The sequence below is a fragment of the Triticum dicoccoides genome, chromosome 6B (assembly GCF_002162155.2).
Source record: "Triticum dicoccoides isolate Atlit2015 ecotype Zavitan chromosome 6B, WEW_v2.0, whole genome shotgun sequence".
Lineage (NCBI taxonomy): Eukaryota > Viridiplantae > Streptophyta > Magnoliopsida > Poales > Poaceae > Triticum > Triticum dicoccoides.
In genome coordinates this window covers 637,155,487-637,174,047 of record NC_041391.1, presented here as the reverse complement: position 1 = coordinate 637,174,047, position 18,561 = coordinate 637,155,487, and the positions used below count along the sequence as shown (strand labels likewise).

The following is an 18,561-nucleotide window of genomic DNA, read 5'->3' as shown; positions in this document are numbered from 1 at the left end:
CAATTTATCAGAGGCTAGTAAGACCAAAGCATCAAATTGCGGAAGGTTACTAATCATGTTACTCCACAATTTGGTGAAATGCTACTAAGACCAAAGTGCTAAATGATGGAAGGCTACTTATCATGTTGCTCCACAATTTGGCGAAATGCTACCAAGCCCGAAGTGCTAAATGACATAAGGCTACTAATCATGCTACAACTTGGCGGAAGACTACTAAGACCAAAGTCCATAATTTGACGGAAGGTACTAATCATGGCTACTGAACAAAATGCATAATTTGATGGAAGGCTACTAAGACCAAAGTGCACAATTTATCGTGACTACTAAACGAAATGCATAAATTGGCGGAAGACCATTAATCTAGGTTTCTTTAAATTTAAAATAAACGGACATTTGAGGTGTAGGATTGGATGGCCGGCTAACATTAGTTTAAACCGATCCACTAACAAATAGTGTGTCCGTTTTAAGGATCGGCGTTGAAGATGCCTTTAACTGCTAGGAGGGGAAAGAAGCTACATGGACGATGGCGATGCCGTTGTAGCAACGCCCAACGGGTGCAATGCTCGGTGTTCAGGAGAAGCGAGGAATCAGGGAGGCTAGTGGATGTAGTGGTCAAGTTCTTCGGATTACTGAGGGGGCGGCGGATCACCATCGGGTATCAGCCCACTTGAAAATGCACATAGTTGACTTTTTCTTCTTCTAGAACTTCTAACACAAAGTGAGTCAAATCTCAAAATACTCCCTCCGTTCGGAAATACTTGTCGGAGGAATAGATGTATCTAGACGTATTTTAGTTCTAGATACATTCATTTTTATGCATTTCTTCGACAAGTATTTCCGGACGGAGGGAGTATCTTAAAAGAGACTCATCTTCATGGTGCCTGGGGCTGAGGCGCCATGCTAGATAGTATGACGCCCTGGTCTAGAGTGTTGTGCTAGATAACACGACGACTTAAGCAGAGGTGCTTGAGTATAGGTAGTTGTCTCGTCATTCAATATGATGCCACAGACCGGACATCATGAAAAAGGGTCATTTAAAAAAATATTTTTAACCCGTATATTTGTGCGTTTTAAAGTTCCGGAAAAGGCAAGTCTGTAAATTTTTTTTTGAGGAGTGTCAATTTTTACTCAGCCGACCAATGTACAGCGTGATTGCGCGAAGGCCGATCGCTTCGATTTCGATATCGCAAGCCCGAAGTATCCCTGGTGATTCAGCAAAATTACCGCAAAATTGCCACCCCAGCCGATCCCATCCCCTTTCCTCGAGGGGCGAGGTCTCCACCCCGGTCCTCCCTATCGCGCGACGCCGCCGCCAACCCCCCGCTCGCACGCCGTCGCCTTCTTCCCTCCCCGAGCTCCCCCAGCCTCCTCCCTGCCCCTACCTCCGTCGCCGCCTCACCTCGCCTCCCCTCAGCCGCCGGCCATCTCACCGGGGCCTCCCCCTACCCCCAGCCGCCACGGCGCGCCGCCCCGGCCGGACGGGTCCTGCCCCGATTGGACGCCGTGAGCAGTGGGAGACATGATTTACACGGCGATCGACACGTTCTACCTCACGGACGAGCAGCTGCGCGAGTCGCCGTCGCGGAAGGATGGGATCGACGAGGCCGCCGAGACGACCCTCCGCGTCTACGGCTGCGACCTCATCCAGGAGAGCGGCATCCTCCTCAGGCTGTATCCTTTTGTCCTCCCTCTCCCCCCGCCTCCCTTTGTTCTCGAATTTTGCATGTTCATAAGTTTTTCTAGGGTTTGGTGGTAAACTTCCATGGGAAATCGAGCACATTCAAACGCAAGTTTTGCGTGCATTAGGCTTAGGATTCGCTTAGGGTTACATAGATGAAACACAGCTCATTTTGACATCTTCAAATAGGTTAGTGCGAAAACAAAGTTTTTTTTTTTTTTTACTTCAGTGGATTAACAATTAATTATAACAGACTGAATAGCATAGAGAGTTGATGTCCTCTGCAATGTGATTTGGCTACGAAAGCAGTAAAGACGTGACTCCATCATAGTTGATAATATACTAAAGTAAAAACTTTGTTTTCATACTAAACTATTTGAAGATATCACAGTGAGTTATATCGCAAAACTTCACATATATCAGTATGTTAATCTTATTGACAAGTTATGATTAAACAGACATATCCCGCAAAAAAAAGATTAAACAGACATAATTATTGCATTATAGTTTTTTGTTCTTCTACATTTGATTATGTGTGTTGCCGATTCCTTCACTCAGCAAAGACCACAAGCAGTGATGGCCACAGCACAAGTACTGTTCCATCGGTTTTACTGCAAGAAATCATTTGCACGGTTTAGCGCCAAGGTAAATAGGTTTGTCTCCAGTTTACTGCAGCCTAACCATTCTCGGACTTTTATGAGCTGAGCTAATGACTAATGAGCCTCTTCGATTTTCTTCTTCTTCTTGCAGAGAGTTGCTGCTAGTTGTGTTTGGTTGGCTGGGAAGTTGGAGGAGAGTCCAAGAAGATCAAAGCATATCATATTTGTCTTCCATAGAATGGAATGCAGAAGAGAAAACCTACCAATAGAATTCTTGGATGTATTTTCAACGGTATGTTTTGTTCAAATAACCAGAACTTTATTCCCCATATCCTATTTTCCTGGAAACATTTTTACATTCACATTTCTTAATAGTTGTGGCAGAGAAAAACTTGAAACTTAGAATGGCATCTGTACCATAGTTTTTGCATTATTGCTGCTGTATCATATGTTGTTGTTGCAGCTCTTTGTAAATATGTAAGTTATTTTCCATGGATAGTAGTTAATTGAAAGCTGCTACTCTCATCTTTGTTGCAGAAATATACAGAGCTGAGGCATGATCTGATAAGGACTGAACGACATCTGTTGAAGGAGATGGGGTTTATTTGCCACGTTGAACACCCGCACAAATTCATCTCGAACTACCTTGCAACACTCGAAGCCCCTGAGCTGACACAAGAAGCATGGAACCTTGCCAATGATAGGTACTTTGTTCGATCATGGATTATCTTATTGTTGTTAATTATATTCATGTTGCGTGTCTGATCTGCAAATTATTTATCCTAATATGTTAATTGATGCTCCTGCTACATGCTGTGATGCGGTACTGCTGCAGCCTGGTCTGGTCCCCAAGTGCACGTGCACTTGTTTGTAGGGAATGAACTTGCTAGATCTTTCTTTAAGGCAGCCTGGTGCATGTAGCTCCCGCTTGCGCGGGTCCGGGGAAGGGCCCGACCACTTTGGGTCTATAGTACGCAGCCTTTCCCTACATTTCTGCAAGAGCCTGTTTCCAGGACTTGAACCCGTGTCCTCATGGTCACAAGGCAGCAGCTTTACCACTGCGCCAAGGCTCCCCTTCTAGATCTTTCTTTAAGGGAGATATAAAATTATAGTGATCTAAAACGTCTTATATTAGTTTACGGAGTGAGTAGTTCATTAGATGCTTTCTTTTTTCTTGGTATAATGCTTATTCATTAAAACCTTGCATTTTACTTGATACCAAGTTCCGTTGTTCATCTGCCTTTTCTTCTTTTGAGGGACGTTTGTATCTGCCTTTTCATTTGTACTTGGTTATCCACTCTTACTAACAAGTCTACGTTTGTTATATCAGCTTGCGGACAACTCTTTGTGTACGGTTTAAGAGTGAAGTAGTAGCATGCGGAGTTGTGTATGCCGCAGCTAGGAGGCACCGAGTTCCCCTTCCAGAAGAGCCTCCTTGGTGGACAGTCTTTGATGCTGATGAGGCAGCAATTCAGGAAGTTTGCAGGGTTCTTGCTCACCTCTACAGCCTCCCAAAGGCACAATATATACCAGTGTATAAAGATAATGATTCCTTCAGTGTTAGAAGGGCCTCGGATACACACGCGTCTAAGGTAAGGAACATCACTATAGATTATCTTGTTGCTTTTGAAGTTATTTTGTAATTTTTGCTGGATTTATTTGCACTTCTATACAGGAGAGTCCAGCAAGTGCTGTTGCTAGTGATAGGGGTACTCCTGTACCTTTGAGTTCTAGCCAGGAGAAGAATTCACTGAACAAAGCAGGACGAGAGAAAGTGAAGGAGAACAGTGATACCAAGGATAAGCCGTTGCCTGCTGAGCTAAATGGAAAAGGAGACCAGGCAGCGAATTCGAAGAGTGAGAGGTCAGAGCCTAATGTCGACCGTGCTGAGGAAAGAGAAAGAAGCAGATCAAGAGGCCGTGACCGTGATATTAGGGGTAGAGATTCTGATCATGAGAGGGAGCGTGATAGAGCCAAGAGACACCGCTCGAGAGACAAGAGTTCAGGTACTATCATGAACATTTCTGTTGGTACTACACTGTTTGAGATGTAATGCGTTATCCTCATATTGCATTATCCCCCTCCAATGCAGGATACTCGGACAAGGAGAAGTCAAGGCACCGCTCGTCACGCGGTACGTACATTTGCTCTGCAAACCTCACTTCATCAATCCCATGGGCCATGGTGTCCTCCACTAAAAAAATAATCATGTTTCTCATCTGTCTTATTTGTCGCCTCTCCAGACCGTGCCGGCTACTACTCGTCTGGAGACAAAGATCATCGGCACAGGCGCCATTGATCCAGCCGAGTTTCCCAGTTGTAAGAACATCCGCAGAGAGAGCACGAAGCTCCTGACAAAGCGTGAGAAGAATTTGGTATCATCTGGTGTTACACTGTCTGTGCCATTAGCAAATCAGACCAATCTGTATCACTTCCCAACAGAGAAACAGAGCGCTTGTCAATAATTTACCTGTAGTTTATCATCAGAGGGAACAAAGACAGGTGTCTTCCGAGTACTCCTACATGCGTGCCTGTCACTTTCGACATGAAGGGCTTTTTGGAGCGAGTGATTGTCACGGGATGATAACTTGGTTTCTTGTGGCCTTGGGGGCGCATGAAGAACTTTGGTGTTGCTTTGCTCGCAGTTTCATAGTCTGATATGCATTGATATTGTTGTACTTTGTTTCTGGACTAATGTGGATATGTAGTAGTTCTTGTGTTTGAAGATGCTATGTGATCTTGTGGCTATTTTATACTCCCTCTGTCCCGAATTATGTAGACAACTCAAAGACATGTAAATCGGGATGGAGGTAATACTAATATAAATTTCATGCAAGAATTAAGATGTCTATTTTAACCTAGCTACACATTTACTGTTATGGTTTTGAAACGGGGCTGCGCATGATTATAATTGTTGTATGAGAATTATGGTCGTAGGCCTGCTCCTTCCCATCTCGTCGTCCTCGTTGCAGCACCTATCCAGCGGCATGGTGATCCGCTCACCCCCAATGTCCCAGCCAAGATGCGTGGTTTCGGTAGTAGCTCCGGCGCCCTTTGAGGTTTTGCAGTGGATAGACCAAGCACGTCAGCGTTCCAGGAATCACGCAGGCTGCCCATGACTGCGGGCCCTAATCTATCTGTCCTGGTGTTGCAACTTGGTACTTGTTGAAAGTTGAGGTTCAGATATGGAAAGTTCACATTCACAAACGGGAATAAGAGAGGCCACAGCAAGCAAGTCCGTGATGCCCCTCAAGCCCTAATTCGTTCCTCAAATCCATCGTCTCCTACTCGGCTGCTTCATCTCGCCGCCAGCTCTTCACAGATCCACCCCGGCACATCCCGTCCACGTTGCGCATCGGTGCGCGGAACCAATTACGCGGCTGTAAGCGTCTATTTCCTCAGTTGCTAGTACTGTATTTGGTTGATCTCCGTGACTCCAAAGATTATCTTCTTCAATCTTCTTTTCGATCTCATCTACGTACTTCTCGCCGACCCTTTCCCACATCATAGCCACTAGTGGCTGCCAGTAATTCGACATCATTTTTATTTCCACATAAGACACTGCATTTTATTTATTGATTCCCAGTTTGGTGTTCCATGCAAGCAATTCAGTTATTCCTGTGAGTAGTGACTATGGCATCACGAGGAGAACTTGTTCAAGTCCAATCTGTCTTCACAAGAAAGACGTACTGGATGCATTGGGTGCAATAGCACGAGAAAAATATATTTTGGAGAACATTGCATGCAAAGATATCTGAAGTTTTTCCTCAAGTATGAGGCGTTTTATCAAAAAGTTGGATTCATACTTACGATCGAGTTCTCGTACGTTCGTTTTAGCAAAGATCTAATTCTTAGAAGGGGCAGAAAATTATATTAATGATGTATGAAAAAAGCTTTGTTTTTAGAAGTGTTTCTTTCACTACGCATGGCACCTACTTTTAGATTTTGCTTTGGGCCTACAATATCTTGCTAGGAATATGGCGCTATACTAAACATTTCTATGGCTTTATTTATTTGCTCCAGGACTGCAAAGATGCAGAAAGAGAAGAGGAAGAGGGACCATGAAGCCAGTCGCGACTCATTGGTTTCAAGGGCTACGCCTCGCGAAACACGCATTATAGAGCGAGAGAAGAGGAAGAGGGATCAAGAATTCAGTCGTGTCTCATTGGTTTCAAGTGCTACTCCTCGCGAAATACGCATTATAGAGCGGGAGAAGAGGAAGAGGAACCAAGAACCCAGTCGTGGCTCATTGGTTTCAAGTGCTACTCCTCGCGGAACACACATTATAGAGCGAAAGAAGAGGAAGAGGGTCCAAGAAGCGACTCGTGGCCCATTGCTTTCAACTGTTACTCCTGATGGGGAACCATTATTTCAGCTGTAAGCATCTATTTTAATTGTGTAAAAAACACTCTTATAACATGAGACGGAGGGAGTAATATTTAGTGGTAGTTGTGCATGGATCAGTTCGAGTCGAGTATTTGATTGATCTCTGCGACTCGAAATATTTTCTTCTTCCTCTTCTTTTGAGATCTCACCTACTTCTCTTTGACCCTTTCCCACTACCTCTCCATCATAACCAGCCGCAAGTAATTCCACAAACACATGCAGATAGTACTTCTGTTTTGGTTTCCAACTGATGTTGGGGAAAGGCCCTTAATTTTTTCTTCGATACTGGTAACTAGTATTAGTACAACAACAACAACAAAACCTTTAGTCCCAAGCAAGTTGGGGTAGGCTAGAGGTGAAACCCATAAGATCCGCAACCAACTCATGGCTCTGGCACATGGATAGCAAGCTTCCACGCACCCCTGTCCATAGCTAGCTCTTTGTCGATACTCCAATCCTTCAGGTCTCTCTTAACGGACTCCTCCCATGTCAAAATCGGTCGACCCCGCCCTCTCTTGACATTCTCCGCACGCTTTAGCCGTCCGCTATGCACTGGAGCTTCTGGAGGCCTGCGTTGAATATGCCCAAACCATCTCAAACGATGTTGGACAAGCTTCTCCTCAATTGGTGCTACCCCAACTCTATCTCGTATATCATCATTCCGGACTCGATCCTTCCTCGTGTGGCCACACATCCATCTCAACATACGCATCTCCGCCACACCTAACTGTTGAACATGTCACCTTTTAGTCGGCCAACACTCCGCGCCATACAACATTGCGGGTCGAACCGCCGTCCTGTAGAACTTGCCTTTTAGCTTTTGTGGCACTCTCTTGTCACAGAGAATGCCAGAAGCTTGGCGCCACTTCATCCATCCGGCTTTGATTCGATGGTTCACATCTTCATCAATACCCCCATCCTCCTGCAACATTGACCCCAAATACCGAAAGGTGTCCTTCCGAGGTACCACCTGGCCATCAAGGCTAACCTCCTCCTCCTCACAGCTAGTAGTACTGAAACCGCACATTATGTACTCGGTTTTAGTTCTACTAAGCCTAAACCCTTTCGATTCCAAGGTTTGTCTCCATAACTCTAACTTTCTATTTACCCCCGTCCGACTATCGTCAACTAGCACCACATCATCCGCAAAGAGCATACACCATGGGATATCTCCTTGTATACCCCTTGTGACCTCATCCATCACCAATGCAAAAAGATAAGGGCTCAAAGCTGACCCCTGATGCAGTCCTATCTTAATCGGGAATTCATCGGTGTCGACATTACTTGTTCGAACACTTGTCACAACATTATTGTACATGTCCTTGATAAGGGTAATGTACTTTGCTGGGACTTTGTGTTTCTCCAAGGCCCACCACATGACATTCCGCGATATCTTATCATAGGTCTTCTCCAAGTCAATGAACACCATATGCAAGTCCTTCTTATGCTCCCTATATCTCTCCATAAGTTGTCGTACCAAGAAAATGGCTTCCATGGTCGACCTCCCAGGCATGAAACCAAACTGATTTTTGGTCACGCTTGTCATTCTTCTTAAGCGGTGCTCAATGACTCTCTCCCATAGCTTCATTGTATGGCTCATCAGCTTAATTCCACGGTAATTAGTACAACTCTGAACATCTCCCTTGTTCTTGAAGATTGGTACTAATATACTCCGTCTCCATTCTTCTGGCATCTTGTTTGCCCGAAAAATGAGGTTGAAAAGCTTGGTTAGCCATACTATCGCTATGTCCCCGAGACCTTTCCACACCTCAATGGGGATACAATCAGGGCCCATCGCCTTGCCTCCTTTCATCCTTTTTAAAGCCTCCTTCACCTTAAACTCCTGGATGCGCCGCACAAAACGCATGCTGGTCTCATCAAAGGAGTCATTCAGTTCAATGGTAGAACTCTCATTCTCCCCATTGAACAGCTTGTCGAAGTACTCCCGCCATCTATGCTTAATCTCTTCTTCCTTCACCAAGAGTTGGCCTGCTCCGTCCTTGATGCATTTGACTTGGCCAATATCCCTCGTCTTCCTCTCCCGGATCTTAGCCATCTTATAGATGTCCCTTTGACCTTCCTTCGTGCCTAACCGTTGGTAGAGGTCCTCATATGCCCGACCCCTTGCTTCACCAACAGCTCGCTTTGCGGCCTTCTTCGCCATCTTGTACTTCTCTATGTTGTCTGCACTCCTATCCAGGTATAGGCGTCTGAAGCAATCTTTCTTCTCTTTAAGCGCCTTCTGGACATCATCATTCCACCACCAGGTATCCTTATCTTCGCTTCTCCTTCCCCTGGACACTCCAAACTCCTCCGAGGCCACCTTACGAATGCAAGTCGCCATCTTCATCCACACATTGTCCGCATCCCCTCCTTCCTCCCAAGGGCCCTCCTTAAATACCCTCTCCTTGAACACCTGAGCTACCTCCCCCTTGAGCTTCCACCACTTCGTTCTAGCGACCTTGGCACGCTTATCCCGCTGGACACGAATCCAAAAGCGGAAGTCAGCAACCACCAGCTTATGCTGGGGTACAACACTCTCCCCAGGTATCACCTTACAGTCTAGGCACGCACGCCTATCTTCTCTTCTCAAGAGGATGAAATCAATCTGGCTAGAGTGTTGGCCACTACTAAAAGTCACCAGATGTGATTCTCTCTTTCTAAAGAGGGTGTTAGCTACAATCATGTTGTAGGCTAGAGCAAAGCTTAAGACATCTTCTCCTTCTTGATTCCTGATGCCATAGCCAAAGCCCCCATGCGCCCCTTCAAAACCTGTGTTAGATGTACCCACGTGGCCATTGAGGTCTCCTCCTATGAAGAGCTTCTCACCAATCGGTACACTCCTAACCATGTCTTCCAAGCCTTCCCAGAACTCCCTCTTGGTGTTCTCATTGTGGCCTACTTGCGGGGCATATGCGCTGATAACATTGAGGACCAAGTCCTCAGCTACCAGCTTGACCAGGATAATCCGGTCCCCACGTCTCCTGACGTCTACCACTCCATACTTGAGGCTCTTGTTGATCAAGATGCCTACGCCATTTCTGTTTGCAGCCGTCCCCGTGTACCACAGCTTGAAGCCGGTATCCTCCACCTCCTTCGCCTTCTGTCCTCTCCATTTGGTTTCTTGGACGCAAAGGATATCAACACCTCTCCTCACTGTTGCATCAACTAGCTCCCGAAGCTTCCCTGTCAGAGATCCTACGTTCCAGCTACCTAAGCGAATCCTCCTAGGCTCGGCTAGCTTCCTTACCCTTCGCACTCGTCGAGTCAAATGCGAAGACCCTTGCTCATTTTCCACTACATCCGGGCGCCGATGTAGCGCGCCACTAAGGATGCGACGACCCGATCCTCGCTCACTTGCCACCGTATCCGGATCAAGATACGGCGCGCCACTTGGGGGGTGACGGCCCGGCCCTTGCCCATTTTCCACCACACCCGGGTTCCGATGTGGCGCGTCGCTGAGAGGGTTACGCCCCAACGAAAATCTTTTGGGTTTCATCTCCATAAGAGTGGCTGAGTTTTTACGTTGGCTCGCCAAGCCTATCACAACCCTCCTCCTTTACCCGGACTTGGGACCGGCTATGTTGAGACAACATAGGCGGAGTTACTGGTAACTAGTATTAGTAATAATTGAAAATTTATAATACAGAGTATGAACAAAAGTGAGAATTTTCTTTTGGAAATCATTTAACCCAACAGCTCTAACCTCACTCTCTTTGGAGACTTCCTCAAACAAGCCCTTACTCAATGCATTGGCTACAATTGCACTAGGAAATGATATTTTAGGTACCATTGCATACTAAGATATTCCATGTTTTTATATCAAGGAAAGTTAGAAGGATGAGGCGTTTTATTAAAAAGTTACTCCCTCCATTCCAAATTATAAGATGTTCTAACTTTTTTCTGAATCAAATGTATATAGACGTGTTTTAGTATGTATGTTCACTCATTTCAGTCTGCATATGTAGTTCATACTGAAATTTCCAAAACATCTTATATTGGTGAAAGGAGGGATTATTTTAGTACTTATGAGTTCTCATATGTATCTTTTAGCAAAGATGAAATTCTTGCAAGGGACAAAAAGTTATATTAATGATGTGCTAAAAAAATTTGTTTCTATAAGTTTTTTCCATGCGTAGGGCCTATTTTTCAATTGGCCTTTTTAATGTCGCTTTGGGCCTCTAATATTTACTAGGGATATGATTCTCTACTAAGCATTTCTGGCCAATTATATTTTGCTTCAGGCCGACAGAGAAGAGCAAGATTGACTATTTGATTTCTACTGTTACTCCTCGCCAAAGACGCAATATAGAACGAATGGTGCAACGTGAGTCAGTGATTTCATGTTTGTTGGTTCTTCCTTCTCTTGCATATATTGCTTTACTATTATAGAGAACTCACGGTCGTGGTTTACCATGTTCTTTAATTAGTCAACAAGACCATGGACAAGTGCAATGAAGATTATTTGGATCGATTTGGATGTCCTGATCCACCTGTTCCGAGCCGGAGTTTTGTAGAGAAGCCATTTGGTTATGCAGATGCAGTTTCTGATGATTCATTGACTTCCAAGGTTGTCTCGCTTGCTTTATATGATGGTAATTATGCGTCTTTCCGCTTCTGAATTTTCTAATTTGTATTTAATCATCACTAGTTCATGATCTAAATGACGATTTTATGCAGGAGATAAGATGTTATTTGCATGCTCGGGCGTAGCTTTACAACACAAGGGAACGGAGTTTCCAGTAGTATCAAGATTTGTGACTTCAAAACGTTTGGTTACAGAATTTGAAAAGAACAGAAACAGAGCTGATAATTTGAGGGTTGGTGCTGCTAATCGCCCGTGTGTTCAATTTTTCCCTTTGTTTTTCAAGGTAAATGTGATCGATTGGGCTGATGCATACTACTCTTTTCACTATAGGTTAATGTGCGCCTTCCCAACAAAGCAAGTTTCGATGGGTTCTTGGGGCTGTATGATAGTCATATTGCGATTGTCACGTCCTTCCGCTTCGGAAAAGTACTTCCTGTAGATCTGCACTCTCATATAGACTGGCAGCATGATCTAGTAGCTGTTGGGCGAGCCTTTAGCTCGGGCCTATTGATATCCTGTCACAGCAGCAAGCTACAGATGCTCTGATCCCTTTCCCTTGTCCTATCACAGAGGTAAGCTGTTCGCTATTTCCTACGTACTTTTTTGGCATGATGAAAAATGTGGAACAAAATTATTGCGCCGTAATCCCAACCCCTTTTATTTTGTCATTCTAATTAACTTTGGGCACCAAAGTCATTTTTCCTTTGCGACCCTTACTGCTTTATTCTTTTTGGCTCTAGGCTGGACTTGGAGGGCCAGTTATTAATCTAGCTGGGGACGTTGTGGGATTGAGCATTGAGGTTGACATCGATAAGGAAACTACCTGGTTCCTACCGCGTGTTGCGCTTCGTGTACACTTGGAATATTTGGAGAAGCTCAGGTATGTCTCCTTTGCTTCTAGTACTTATTATTATGAGCTACATCATCCCCAATTTGCGTATCTATATTTGTTTTGTTCAAAACACACATCCTGTTCTAGTTCCTCCCTTGTAAGGCGAACCATCTTTTGATACAGGCATTGAAGGGATTTAAGTGTTCTCACAAATATCATATGAAGAGTTGAACAAGATAACATATTACATGCAACTATCGTAAGAAATAGACCTCACACTTAGCAAAATAATTAACTATTTTGTATTTGCCCTACAACCATAAGAGCGATCAGAACATGACAGAAAATTAGGGGAGAACTGTTGTGCTACGCACCTGCCATGTGGGCCAGCCAAGACCAAGGCCTCTCCTAGAAGCTGACTCGGTCAAGCCCAGCAGGTAACCGGCGCTCGCGTGACCGGCTTGGCCCATCTACCGGACGTGCCCCTCTTAAGCAAAAACTAAGGCTAACCTGAGGGGATAAGGAGGGTAAAAGAATATTTTGTCCGTCTATCTTCTTCCTATCCGCTACTCTGTATCTCCGCTTTCCCCTCTTCTCATCTACAGAACTATGTGTTCTTGTGACTGAATCCTTTGTGTGACACAAAGCGATTGCTACTAATCTCTGTGGGTTCGTAGCATGTTGATAGATAAACGTCCACGAATAAGCATATCCTCACAAATTAACATTATTCATTCTTTATCTAAGTTGTCAACTAAAACCTGCCAACTGAATGATGGAATCACTTGTCAACCCTCGAACACTTGAAAAAATGTAAGTGAAAAACCCCATGACCAATTAATTATATCTCAATAACGAAGTGGTAATATGAAAAACAGCTCCCTGTTGATACTACGTACACTACTGCCTATATTTTGGTGCTTCAAGAAGTCATAGAAAAAGCCAATAGGGCTTTGGGAGTTCATAAATCTGAAATAACAAAAAATAGATACAAATGTACAACACCTCTAATCTCCTACTCTTTATCTAATAATTTGATAGATCGACATTGTAAATGTGTTGCGCACATTCTCGGAAAAAAAGTGTTGCACTTAGCTTGTCTGCCACATCCATCCATTGATTTATGGATCCATGGGTAACACACATATATATATATATGTGCCTCATAGAACTGGGAGAGGATTTACCTTGTTGTGGCAGCAGAACTTTTGATTATAACCAAAAGATAGGAGAAGAATATGGCCTTAGTGTTGAAGTTGGTAAATATTCTTTCAAATGAGGAAGGGGGAGTCATTTGTTCAGACTTAAACATGGACAATGTGGCTCATATTTTTGACCTATGCATCTGCTCTATCCTCTTGACTTCTGTTTAGTATTGATAAGCCTGATTTCCATGTCTTTTTTCATACCTGGTTTCCTTCTCTACGATCTGGCTCACGTGTTGGTTTTTGCTGTTTTGCTGTTGGACTGACACTTCTGTGCATCTATTTATTTCGTGAAAAAACTCAACATTATTCTATTGCAGCCCAAACTCTACAAACTTCCGTGGATATACCTTGCCTGATGGTGTATACAGCATAGTCCCATCAGGTGTGAATCAATCTTTCAAAATGCTATCTGTTGATGATGTGCAGAGAATGATATGTTGATGTTAAAGAGAAGTGCATATTTCAACCTCCAACTCTTGCCCTAGTCTAATCTACAGCCCTCAACTGTAACACCGTCTAAGAATCAACCCCGAATCCTTTAAAAACCGGCCAAGATTCAACCCTCCCCTCCCCACACCTGGTTTTGACCTTGTTGACCGGCTTTGACCTGTTGACCATCCAGTCAGCAAGCCACATCAGCAAAAAATCTAAATTCTCAGGAAATAAGTCTATGAAATGAAAAAAAAAGAATCAAGAAAATGAAATCTTTGTAAAAAATCTGTAATATAAAAAAATTCAACTTTCCCAGAATGCTTAGTATTGTTTTCTTGACTCTACTTTTTTTTTCAAAATTTTCTGGAATTTTTACAACATTTTTAAAAAATTGAGCAGAGCATCATGACAAAAAAGTTATTAAAAAAATTAATTTATAGTTTTTAATTTTCTAGAATTTTTATATTACATTACAATTTCTTTAATCTTCTAAATTTTATAGATTTTTTTTCTGGAAATTTTGATTTTATCTGACTGGATGGTCAATGGGTCAAAACCGGTCAATTGGGTCAAAGGCAGGATGTGGGGAGGGGAGGGGAGGTTGAATGCTGACCGGTTTTAACAGTCGGGGTTGATTCTTAGACGGTATTATTGTTGAGGGTTGTAGATTAGACTAGGGTAAGAGTTGGGGCCTGAAATATGCACATCTCTCGATTTTATTGTACACATCATCTTTAGTACTCATATTGATCATTTTATTGCTTCAGGATTTATGGCAGATGTGAATTATTTAAAATCACGTGGATATCCTCAGCCACCACCACTTGTGCTCGAATGTAAGTCATTGCTTTCTATATTGGCGACTTCTATCTTCTATAACCTTTTTCTAGCTATTGCAGTGACATAACTTCCCTTCTTGTTTCCATAACCAGGCGATGGGAGATTGTTTAATACATTTGAAGAGGAATTTGGTCAATTATATGGTTATAAGGACTACAATTGCAATCTTGATCATCGTAGCTTTGGGGAGCAGGTCTGGGCTAAACTTCCAAAGAAAGTTGTTACAAATATTGGCCGGCGTGTTGTCTCACTCTCTTCATACGATGGTGATTTTACAGTCATATGTTGATCATTTGTTTATTCTATTATTTGTTTCCACTGAATAATGGCCAAAGTTATTTGTGTGTAGGAGATGTGAGATATTTTTCATGTACAGGCCTACTTATAAAGTGGCATAAAAATGGTAAGCCTGTTATCCTTACTTCGGCCAGTTTGGTTAGAAGTCGGGTTGATGAAGACAAGATTGATGAGAAACTGAAGGTTGTTGCTCCTAATTACTTTCCTTGTTCTCTGTAGTGAGATGATGGCTAATTGAGTTGACTTTATCTACCGTTTCAGATTAAAGTACTTCTCCCACCGAAACAGGTCGTTCATGGGACACTGGAACTGTACCATTCAGATTATAACATTGCTGTCATCAGTCTTCAGAAGCCTCTATATGGTATTCGTCCGGAGAATATTTTCTGCACGGTGGAACGAACACGAAGAGTAGTTGCTATAGGGCGCGAGGCTGAGGATGGATTATTGATGGGGACAATTGGTAGATTGGTCAAGAAGCGTCCGAATGAGAAACTTAACTGCGAAGACCTTAAGCTCTCTACATGTAAAATCAAGAAGGTACACTGGTGAATCCCCCCTCCCCCCTAATGGTAACCGATAATCTGATATAGATAGGTGTGACATAATCTATGTGTGCTTCCCCTGTAATCTATTGATACACATACTTAGTTATCATCATAATCTATCCAAGGCATTACAACTTCTCCATTCTATTTCGTGTACTAGGTTGGGATTGGAGGGCCCCTTGTTAATTTTGATAATGGGTATTTTGTTGGCATGAACTTCTATGGTGAAACTGGTGTAACTCCTTACCTGCCGAGGGCAATCATCGTGGAAGTTTTAAGCGGGATTGATCTCCCATCTCAAAGGTACATCTTTCCCTGTTTTGTTGTCTCATTTATATCTGTCTCGGGTTCTTGTTGTCTAGATATATATCCATTCGGGGTGCTTGCATTAATATTTTCTTTCTTTCTATGACAAAGAGGAATGGACCATGCCACTGACATAATGGGTGCCGCAACAGTTAAGAAAAACAGGTATTTGTGCTGTTTCGCACTGCAAATTCATTTAGTATTTGTTTTAACATGAATTTGCACTGAAAAGAATTTGGAGGACAGGTGGCCGGTGCCTAAGCCATATTGGTACCATCCCCTATTTGATGATGATGCTCCGTTGCATTTTTATGGAAGGCAACTCCAGTAGTGCTATACTATGTCTACCGTTGCCCTCATCTCGTTGTCCCAGTTCCACTTGCCTAGCAAGTATTTCAAGGTGATACTTTGTAGATTTATTACTCCCCCGATAGTCAGCGACAATTAATATGGATCAGAGGAAGTATATTATTATGGTGTTATGATGGTTCTGCATAATTAAGAATTAGAACAAAGAAGCTGCAGACACTCGTCTCGATTGTTGTCACCTTGACTTTGTTTGACATGGACTTCTAGTTATTATTTTTGTGCATGTGGTGATGCCAACTGTGGATATATGCTTGAATGATGAAATACTCAAGACAAGATATCTTTCTTTTTAATTTATTTAGTGAGCACCCCAAATTGTGTCTTAACTTTCTAGAAGACAGAGGGTAAAGCTCAAGAATATAGGCAAGCTCCCACCACATGCCGGTGAGTAGCGAACAACACTCCAACTCGAACGCACACAATACAACTCCAACGCATAAGGGCATTGCCCTGCACTGGCCAACAAGGATGCGCCTCGACTGAGGTCAGTCACCTTCAAAGAGCAATAACTCGAAACAAAATCTCCTTGCCAATGCACCAACCACTCTTGATTGCTGAAAAGAGTTGGGGGGTGGGTGGCAAACTAGGACGACCTCAAGTAAGTCGTCGTACTGGACTTACCCGTGACATCGTACATAGTGTCCTACTGTCCTTGACGAACAATCCAAAACTTACCCGTAACATCATACATAGTGTCCTTGACGAACAATCCAGAACCGCGATGAACACCAAAGGAACACGAACAAAGACCTCTCTCCCAAGAGAGGAACGATGTCAAGGACGTCACCATCGCTGATGCGAATCAGAATCTAGACTTCTGCGTAGAGATAACCAAACAAGTGAGAGAGAGAGCAAAGTGCCGACACACCACATCGTCGCCTCCAAGAAAGGGAAACGTCATCCACAGTTGTTGTCATCGATGGCATTGACCAAACAGGAGTATCCAAATCGTCTCACCTACATCCCCGCCCACCGAAATGGGGCGCACCATCCATGTTGTTTCACTCCGCCGCCATTGCCGCAACACCTAGCAGATGAAGCTGCATCGCCTTGCCCCAGCAACACCACCGTAAAAAAACAACCAACACCTCCACACCTAGCCACCACTGCAACCATCTACATCGCCATGGTGCCAAGCAGCCGTCAAGGCCCGACGACTCCACAACACAATCTAACACCATGGTCACCTCGAAGACGCCCCACAAGGCCAGATCGAACCCGCCGCACCGTCCAGAGTTGCGGCCAACCACCAGCAGGCCCTTGCAGGAAACACCACATGTTGTGCCAACGGTGGCCCCCAGACCCTACAAACGTCGGAGCACCAGGCCACACCCATGGCCAAGCCAGCGACACTATAGCTTGCCAAATGGCCCGGGCCAACCAGGCCGGCCCGCGAGCACGCCGACACGGTCCACCATGGGCCACGACACGCGGCAGCCCTGGGCCATGCTTGGACTGCTAGGCTGAGCACGCGGGCCGGCACGACCCGACCCGATTATCTTATAGGCTAAAAATAGGCTAAAAACTCTCAGTGCGTCAAATAGTAGGCAGACTAGTGGGCCTGGCGTGCCGGTGGGCCGGCCCAATTAGCAGATGGACCGTGCCTGTGCTGCAGGCTGCAGCACGTGGGCCGGCACGACATGACCCGTATAATAATCGTGCCTCGGCGGGTCGGGTCGTGCCAGGCACGATTAGGATAGCTAGGTCGGGCCGTGTCAGGCCTGGCCGCCCCGTTTCACCAGCTATGAGCGACACCGCACACCAACAGGCTCGCCCGAGACCAGATCAGGCCAGGTCGTCCAGCCACCACGAAACGCGCCGCCACCGGCCTTTGCGCTCTGTCACGTCACATTTGCGAGCTCCCTGCACCATATTGTGCTTGCCTCCGCACCACACGCCAGCTCAGCCGGAGAAGCAACCCCTCACAGGCCCTACTTCGGGTGAGAGGAAATGATCCCGCCGCCGACACACCCCGCGCGGCGAGAGGAGGAGTGGTGGGGAGGGGCGGTGCCCGGTGGCTAGGGTTGTGCACCCGGGTCGCCCATCGAACGCGGGGCATTTCTTTTTTTTTACTTCGTCTATTTGATGGACCTGCGTGTTTCAAGACAAGATATCCATGTTCAGTTTTTTCTAAAACAACTAGGGTGCCAATAAGCAAGGCATGACTTTCTCTTATTTAGAAAACCAGAGATAACGAACACTGCTGATCGAAAGATTTGGAACTGTCACTAGTAAAAAAAGGACCTATAGTCCCGGTTCGTAAGGGCCATTTGTCCCGGTTTTTGAACCGGGGCTAAAGTGTCGGTACTAATGCCCTAAACCTTTAGTCCCGGTTCTTGCATAAACCGGGACAGATGGGCCTCCAAGTGGCTGGTGCGGCGAGCCCAGGCAGGAGGCCCTTTGGTCCTGGTTGGTGGCACCAACCGGGACCAATAGGCATCCACGCGTCAGCATTTCAGGTGCTGGGATTTTTGTTTT

General features: G+C 44.7%; 1 pseudogene; it reads left to right on the top strand.

Moving 5' to 3' along the window:
• The first annotated feature begins 1,231 nt into the window (after positions 1–1,231).
• Positions 1,232–16,080, top strand: LOC119322682 (annotated as a pseudogene).
• Positions 16,081–18,561: the final 2,481 nt, after the last annotated feature.